The sequence below is a fragment of the Leucopleurus acutus genome (assembly GCF_964270905.1).
Source record: "Leucopleurus acutus genome assembly, chromosome: X".
Taxonomy (NCBI): domain Eukaryota; kingdom Metazoa; phylum Chordata; class Mammalia; order Artiodactyla; family Delphinidae; genus Leucopleurus; species Leucopleurus acutus.
In genome coordinates, this window is record NC_139148.1 from 12,583,130 (window position 1) to 12,592,279 (window position 9,150).

Sequence of the window (9,150 nt, forward strand, 5' to 3'; positions counted from 1 at the left end):
TCTACTATGTATCAGGCAATATTCAAAGGTCCAGGAGATCAAACTATGAATAAGATAAATTCCCTGGTCTCTTTTCACTGGATGCCAGTAGCAACCCTCTCCTCACTCCCACAGTTGAGATAACCAAAAATGTCTTCACACATTGCCAAGTGTCCCCTGAAGGTCAAAAACACGCCCCCGTTAAGAATCACTGAACTAGAGTTCTTGGGGCCAAGGAAAAATCAACTGACATCCCAAGTATTTAAACATTTCACAGAATAAACTTACAAGAAAAAAGAGCTCTTTTGCTGTACACCAGAAAGTAACACAACATTGAAAATCAACTATACTTCAATAAAATAAAATTTTTTTAAATAAAAAAAAAGCTCTTAGCTCTTGGGATCTCATTTCAAATATATCAATATTACCCTTTCGTGGTATTGTTAATATAGGAAGGTCCAGATTTTATAGAATAAATAAATCTTTAAGCAAGTTTAGAGTTGGTTGTGACCTCAGGTATGTAAAAATTATGAAGCGTTAGACCAAAGCTGCACGGCTGTCTCAGTCTACTCAAAACTTCCCACGCCAACCTCAGCTTGCTCAGCGTACTGCACCAGAAACTCTTAATGCCTGTAAATGCATGTGCCCTTGTGATATCTGTCTCCTTTTGCTTTATGAAAATTGATCTTTTCTTGGTGGCAAACTTCCAAATATTCTAATGCGTTAATGTGCTATTCACCGATCTAATACGGAGATTTATCTTCAGAGATATGCTCCCGAGTCTTCACTACTAATTTTCTTTCTGTTTTGATTTAACCTATGTCATTGATAACTTTTCTTTTCCTTGAATACCTCTATTCTGGAAGTTCTCAATCTTGACTTTGTAGGAGCCCAGTTACATCCAGTTAGAAGGGGGCATGGGACTGGAGGAAGGCAAAAATGACCAAATAAAGCTAATTCAATTCCCCTTTGTTTATATTATAGGGAGAAAAAATAATTTTCCTTCTACCCTTCTAGCTTCTTGGCCGAGGCCTTCTGTAATAAAAGACAGATTAACGAGAAAAAACAAACAGAACTTTAATAACATATATGCCTCCTGTATTACATGGGAGAGACCCAGGGAAACTGAGTAACTCCTGCAATGGCCCAAACCACCACCACCTTCAATACCTTTCTTTTGTCAGCTAAAGACCAAAGAAAGATGTTGGGGGGCGGGGAGAGCGGCAGTTATGGAAGGTGACCAGGAAAAGCACAGTAAACAAGGTTATGGTTGTTATGCAGACTTAAGTCAGTGCCTTCTCCATTGGTAAGTTCCTAGAGATTTAGTCATACTCCTGGGGAGATGTAAATGTCTTCCTGGGGAGATGTAAATGTCTCTCACAAAAGAGTAACTTTCACTTGGTTTTTAGAGCTTCTCCTGTGTCTGCAATTTCTTAAAAACATCCAGCTCAAGATAATCCTTAAACCAAAGAGCCATATTTAAAGGTGTTATATTCTGCTCCCCTGCAATATGAACATAATTTTTTTAAAGGTGAAGATTTAAAATTCTCATGTCAAATGCTGGCAGTTTTCTTCTTCAGAAAACTTGGGAGTTACTAACTCTACACATAAAAAGTATAATTTAAAAACTTAAGGAAAATTTGGCATTTAAAAAAATCTGTGAACACTTATTTAATGTGGACTCTGTATAAGACCCTAAGATAGGTAGTGGGGATACAAAGATGAGAAGACAGACCGCTGAGTTCGGTGTAAAACGTGGCAAAGGAGAAAACAAATGGCCTAGAAGAGCGTCCCAATGAACCTGGCACACCCTTCCTTCCACACTTGAGCCTTTTGGTATTAGGCAGTGGGCTTCAAGGCAAGACCAAGCCTGGGGAACTGGTCTTTAATGGTTGTCTTGATGGAATCTCAAGAAACTTCAAAACTTGTAAGAAGCTGGAAACCTCTTTGGATCATATACTCATTAGCAAGGTTATTTCTTCTTTAAATCCAGGACTTTTAAGTATATCTATTCCTTCATTAATTAATTCCCTGAAAATCCCTGCTGCTAAGTGAAAAGCCATTAAAATTTTAAAATCTTTAATTCTTTTAATTTTTTTAAAAAAGTATTTATTTATTTTTAAATTTTTTATTTTTGGCTGTGTTAGGTCTTTGTTGCTGTGCGAGCTTTCTCTAGTTGCGGCTAGCCGGGGCTACTCTTCGTTGCAGTACGTGGGTTTCTTACTGCGGTGGCTTCTCCTATTGTAGAGCACAGGCTCTAGGTGCGCGGGCTTCAGTAGTTGTGGCACGCGGGCTTAGTAGTTGTGGCTTGTGAGTTCTAGAGTGCAGGCTCAGTAGTTGTGGCGTACAGGCTTAGTTGCTTCGTGGCATGTGGGATCTTCCCAGACCAGGGCTGGAACCCGTGTCCCCTGCACTGGCAGGCGGATTCTTAACCACTGTGCTACCAGGGAAGTCCCACTTCTTTTAATTTTAATGAGAATTATAATGCCTTCCATCCCAATCCAAGATACCCAAACACAATTTCACAAATGGAAATATATGTCAATTCAATAACAAAAACAACTTTATATAACAAAAACAATTTGAAAGTAAAACTATGCAATTTGTATGTAATATATTATAAAATGAAGATTTATTCATATCTGTTCTCAATGACATTTTCTCACTATAAACACTATAATGCCAAATAAAATCAGTGGGTACAGTTTTGTCTGAAATTGTAATGCTGAAAATTTACTTCGAATGGAGTTTTCATTTATTGGTGTTTTGGTTTTTTGAAAAATCATAATTCTGAAAAAGAAAAGAAAAGAAAGAAATTGTCTGAATGGTGGTGTAACTAAAGAAAGGCCATTATGGTGAAAAGTCTTAACTGACCAGTCATTTATGTGCCAGAAGCCTGTACATTATCTTCCCCATTTATGATCACATAGGTGCTACATCACTACCTCTAGGATGTAATGTAAGAGGACACAAATCTTCAGATCTTGGCAGCCATCCGTGGGGGAGGGGGCCACATCTGCATTGTGATGACTGAGGTGAATTTGACCTTGCCCTCCACACTTTATCTGTTACCTACTGCTCAATAACAACCAAATCAATTAAAAGGTTAACTCCGTAACTATATTTGGCCTCCTATAGAGTCTTCACAGGTATGATTAAAAAATCATCATAGGTAATCATCCCATCCAGCAAATCAAGATAATTCAAGTTCATGCCTAAGATAATTTTTCATAGGAAGTTCAGACACCAGGTAAAAAGTGATCAGTTTTGAGTTGCAAATGTCAAAGTAACTTGAAAATAGACTCAAGGGACAGCTTCCTTCCGTGATAGATACTGCTATTACCTAAGAATTACCCCAGACACATTTTGTAACCGTTATTGTTCCTCCTCTTCTTTCTTCTTCATCAGCTCTCTTCTCTTTACTGGGTGCATTCTATAAATGCACATAGTGCAAAGTATTTGACAGTTAGAGGACCTGCAGTTTTCCAGGCTTTGCCAATGAATCCAAAATCTCATCAATTATACGTTGCACCATTATTTATTTAACACTAAGAAAGAAAAAATGGTTCAAATTAAGTTATGACATAGTGCTTCCTAATTACTTTGAAATTTTATTGTATAATTTTTGAAAGAAATTTTTAGACTTAGATTTTAAATATAGATTTTAAGAATGCTTTGCTCTTTTGCATACATCAAAAGGGACGTATGAACGAAATGAACTGATTTAATTCCTAGGGATTTTTCAAATTTATTGCCAAACTCTTTTTTTTTTTTAATTGAAATACAGTTGATTTACAATGTTGTGTTAGTTTCAGGTATACAGCAAAGTGATTCAGTTATACATACATATACTGTTTTTTTTTTTGGCTGCGTTGGGTCTTCGCTGCTGTGCGCAGGCTTTCTCTAGTTGCAGCGAGCGGGGGCTACTCTTTGTTGTGGCGCGCGGGCTTCTCACTGTGGTGGCTTCTCTTGTTGCAGAGCACGGGCTCTAGACGTGCGGGCTTCAGTAGTTGTGGCACACGGGCTCAGTAGTTGTGGCTCATGGACTCCAGAGTGCAGGCTCAGTAGTTGTGGCACACGGGCTTAGTTGCTCCACGGCATGTGGGATCTTCCTGGACCAGGGCTTGAACCCGTGTCCCCTGCATTGGCAGGCGGATTCTTAACCACTGCTCCACCAGGGAAGTCCCATGGATATACTTTTTCATAGTCTTTTCCATTATGGTTTATTACAAGATATTGATTATAGTTCCCTGTGCTACACAGTAGATCCTTGTTGTTTATCTATTTTATATATAGTAGTGTGTATCTGTTAATCCCAAACTCCTAATTTATCCCTCCCTCCCCCCTCTTTCCCTTTGGTAACCATAAGTTTGTTTTCAATGTCTTTGAGTCTATTTCTGTTTTGTAAATGAGTTCATTTGTATCATTTTTTTAGACTCCACATGAGTGATATCATATGATATTTGTCTTTCTCTGTCTGACTTACTTCCCTTAGTATGATAATCTCTAGGTCCATCCATGTTGCGGTAAGTGGTATTATCTCATTCTTTTTTATGGCTGAGTAATATTCCATTGTATATATATGTACCACATCTTCTTTATCCATTCCTCTGTCGATGGACATTTAGGTTGCTTCCATGTCCTGGCTATTGTAAATAGTGCTGCTATGAACATTGGGGTGCATGTCTCTTTTGTTGAACTCTTTTGAGTTAATTTTCAACACAGCATTTCCATGTCTATGTTTTGTTTTTATATCTGTGTTATACCATAGAATACATATGATCTTGTCTTACGTGCCATTGAGAGCTTTAGTAATACAGCATTTCTTAAGATGATACTTCACTATTATCCTCGACATTTTCTTTCAAGCTGCCAGTTTGGAAGAAAATTCTGCAAATGCAGATGTTGGTACAGTCTTGCTTGGGAGATATAGGTAAAGCTTTCTGCATAAATGTGAATAACAAAACGTAACAGAATTTCATCTACCTATGATTATCTTCCTTTCCTATATCCCATAAAGCACATGGCCATTGCATTGAAAGAAAATGTGAAATTGTCATCACTCTTTCAATGACAGCTATTTGTTTCCCTGATATCAAACTTACACCCTGGTGCTGTTTCTTGGTCAATCTGCATTCACAGTATCTTAATGTCTCAATACGAAATCATAGAATAATCTATGGAAGATACTTTAAATGCCAGTTAAATTTAACATGTGTGGTAATAACAGTGTATATAAGTCAACTGAAATGACAACAACATAAACACAGTGATGGAGCTGGTGCCATAAATAACATGACAATGACCACCTACCTGGCTGCCAATACTTGTAAGATACAACCAACCATTAGAAACACCTCAACTGCAAAAATGTTAAAATGGGGAGGTGGGAGTGCATCGGAATTGATGAAATATGTAGATTGCAAATAAAATCAAGAATGTGTTTAGATTATTTCATTGAAGCCTCAGCTCCAGTGTTTACCATTCCCTCTATGTAGGGTCTCTAATGATTGCAAAATGAGAATGAAGAGAAAAATCTAGGGATTCTACCTACATTTTGCATAATTTAGATAAAACTATTCAATGTGCTTGTGTTTGCTAAGAACTGCTGCCTCTGTCAGCAAGGATTTAAATCCAACTCAGTCCTAAGTGTGGTTTAGGGAGCTTGATTTGAAGAGAAACATCTCATTTCAGAACTGTTTTCTCCTGGTTCCCTTCCTTTATTACAAAAGCACATCAAGGGAACCCTTCTTGCAGAGAAAACCCTTGAAATATTACTTAATAACATCTGAAATGACTCAAAACGATTCTTTAGGATTATGTGCATTTTAATAGGGAATTCCAAAAGTGAGAATGAAGCTTTCAGTACCCAGAAGAATTAATTTCTCAAAACGGATATGTATGCGGTGATGTTTTTGTTGGGAGAGATTTTCTAGCACACCTCATCCTTCTGCCTGCTCATGAGGATGGTCCAGCTGCCTAACAAGCATGAGGGTATGAGCTACAAATGCCCTCAGTGAGTAGTCTCACCAGGGTCAGTCCCTTGGACTGCACCACCAGGGAAGTCCCTGTGAAAGCATTTTAATGAATGTCCTTGGAAGGAAAATAAATAACTATACTATTAGTCGAAGGGAGGGTTAACAGTGTGCTTAAAAAAAAAAAAAAAGATAAAACCCACTGAAAAACTAACTCAAAACCCCCTGTATGGCAGAATGGCGATGACTTGGGAGAAGAAGTAGCAGCAGCAGTACAAAGTCCAAAGTGATAGCAGATGCAGAGCAGCTGACTTTGAGGGTGAGGTTTCAGGGCAGACATAGAAATGATAATAAGATCTTCTAACATAGCTCCAGTTACAAGTTAGGGGGCAGCTCTACTACTAAGGGCACTGTGAGAAGCCTGGCCAAACTCTTCAGTCCTCTGATAGCGATGGCCAGCAGCTGTGGTGAAATCAGTGATCACTTTCGAAATACCATGCTCTGGGACTTCCCTGGTGGTGCAGTGGTTAAGAATCCGCCTGCCGGTGCAGGGGACATGGGTTCGAGCCCTGGTTCGGGAAGAGCCCACATGCCGCAGAGCAACTAAGCCCGTGCACCACAACTACTGAGCCTGCACTCTAGAGCCCACGTGCCACAACTACTGAGCCCATGTGCCACAACTACTGATGCCTGCGTGCCTAGAGCCCGTGCTGCGCAACAAGAGAAGCCACTGCAATGAGAAGCCCGTGCACCGCAACAAAGAGTAGCCCCTGCTCGCGGCAACTAGAGAAAGCCCACATGCAGCAATGAAGACCCAACGCAGCCAAAAATAAATAATTTTTTTTAAAAAAGTCCCATTTAAAAAAAAAAAAGAAAGAAATACCATACTCAAATTTCTACCAGGTATCCTTGAAAGGGATTCGTATCTCTATAGTAAAGCTATTTATAAAGTATTTATAAAATAATAAATAAATATAAAAGAATATTTGTAAAATAATTTCAGTTGACCAAAGAATGTTAATGCCTGCTGATGGTTCTTTGTGGTGTAATGAAAGTAATATCAACACAACAATAAATGCAAGAAAGGACAGAGTTCTTCACTGTTAGTCAGTTATATATGAGGGTGTGATGTGTGCTCTGACCCCAAACAGGAGAAGAAGATTGGAACATAAAATTAACTTATGATAGTTACAGCCCTACAAGCAGAGGCTATGTTTTGATTATATTTTCTCTCTTCACCCATAAATTCACTCTTTGAGCTATAGCCAGTTCACATACAAGACAATCTTCTTCTGATTAGTTTTTACTTTGTTCCCCCAAAGCTACATCAAAAAGGTACCAAGTTAGATGAGGAAGCCAGGCCTAATGGCCTAATAGCTTCACACTGAAGGAGCTACATGGATTCCAAAAGCTAAGAAAAGCAATCCTGGGTTTAGGTTTTTTTCTTTTAGAGATCAGATTCAAAATCCAGTAAGATTCTTCATGATGTTATTTCGATTCTGCTGTGTACCTAAAATGGTGACTCAGTCTGTAGCCCATTAGACAACACCTGAGCTAAACCTTCAGAGCAATCAGAAAATGGCCCCAAAGTTTGAATAACAATCATTTAAAAGTATATATCGAGCTCCCCTTATAATCTAGGCACAGACACAAGGGACATGGAAGAAAACAAGATGTGTTAGTAATTTTTTTAATATAATAAATCGCTTCAAAAATCTCAACAGCTTGCCACAATGAACACTTGTTTTATACTCGTGGGTTTCAAAGTTGGCTGTCATTTCAGTGATCACGGCTCAGGTAGGCCGGACTCCACACAGTGCTCCTGTCTGCTCCACATTGTAGGATTCAGTCTGAGAAAGCAATGACTCTCTGGGCCGTGCTCTTCTCATGGAGGGTAGCAACTCAAAGAGCCAATTACTGATTTATTGCTCTCAACTCCAACTTCACCCTTCAGTACCTGCTTTGCAGTAGTAGACCGGACTCTTTCGTCATTTGTCCTGTACAGTAAGCTTTGTCAGTGGAGGGAGACTTTCAGGAGGAAGGGGGCTTCTTTTCCTGCATCCAGTGTGCTTTTACTTTTTCTTGCAGAGTACATGTGTGTAGAAACATCTAGTAGGGCTCTGTCCCAGCTCTGTGCTCAGAGTGCACCATCACTCAGTGATTACACAACCTGGCACAGGGACCTACATGGCATGACTCTCCTAATGTGGACACTCGTATACTCTAGGCCTCATGCTGGCAGTGGTGCCCCAGCTCTCTCTGCATACCCACTTGTGAGCCTTGGCTCACTTGTACCCCTGAGGGTGTTTCCTTCAGCCTTCTCAACACAGACACCACGTATCACTGGCTTTGTACCACCTTGCTAGTGAGTGGGCTCCAGATACGCTGACTCACTCTGTGCTCCTGCCCATCACTCTCAGCTCACCTGTGCCCCCAGAGAGTTGTTTCCTGATACCTGGTGATTGTGGCCCAGCTCTGGCCAGGGCAACCCAGCAAATATCTCCACCATCCAAAGGGCTGCAGCCATACCCTCTCCACTGAGATCTAAACCTCTCCTTGGGAAGCAGCCTTATTCCAAGTTTGTCCTTCCTTGAGGTAGTCTTTCTTATCCCTGGGGTATCATTTAGAGTTCCCATTATGTCTATGATGTCTATCATGGTTTAATAATTCATTATACTAAACTTTCCCTATTCAAATCATTATTTTTCCTGATTGGATCCAGACTGACATACTGTGCTTTTTAATGCTTCAGTTCAGAACTGGTACGTTATCATTTCTGTCCACATTTCATTGGTCAAATCAAATCATACGGCCAAACGCAAGTTAATGAGGCAGGGATATGGTCTCCACTTACTTCAGTGGGAGCTGCTGCAAGGTTGCGTGGCCACAGGCATGGGTGTGTAATTCTATTACAGGGAGTTACCAAGGGATTAGAAACAATAATCCAACGTGCCATTTGGAACCTGCTTAATGGAGCTTATTGGGGAAGGAAGATATTAAGAAATTCCTGGGAAAATAAGAGCTATGAAAGGAGAATATAGAACACTGGGGGAGAATGTAATCTGTAGCATCATAGCAGTTCATATCTCAGTTCAGCTTCTTTAGCCTCAGCTGCAAGCTTGGGTCTTCACCATGCGTGTGATGCAGAGTCAGATTGTGAGTGGGGTTTAAATGTAGAATTTGAAGTTTACCTACT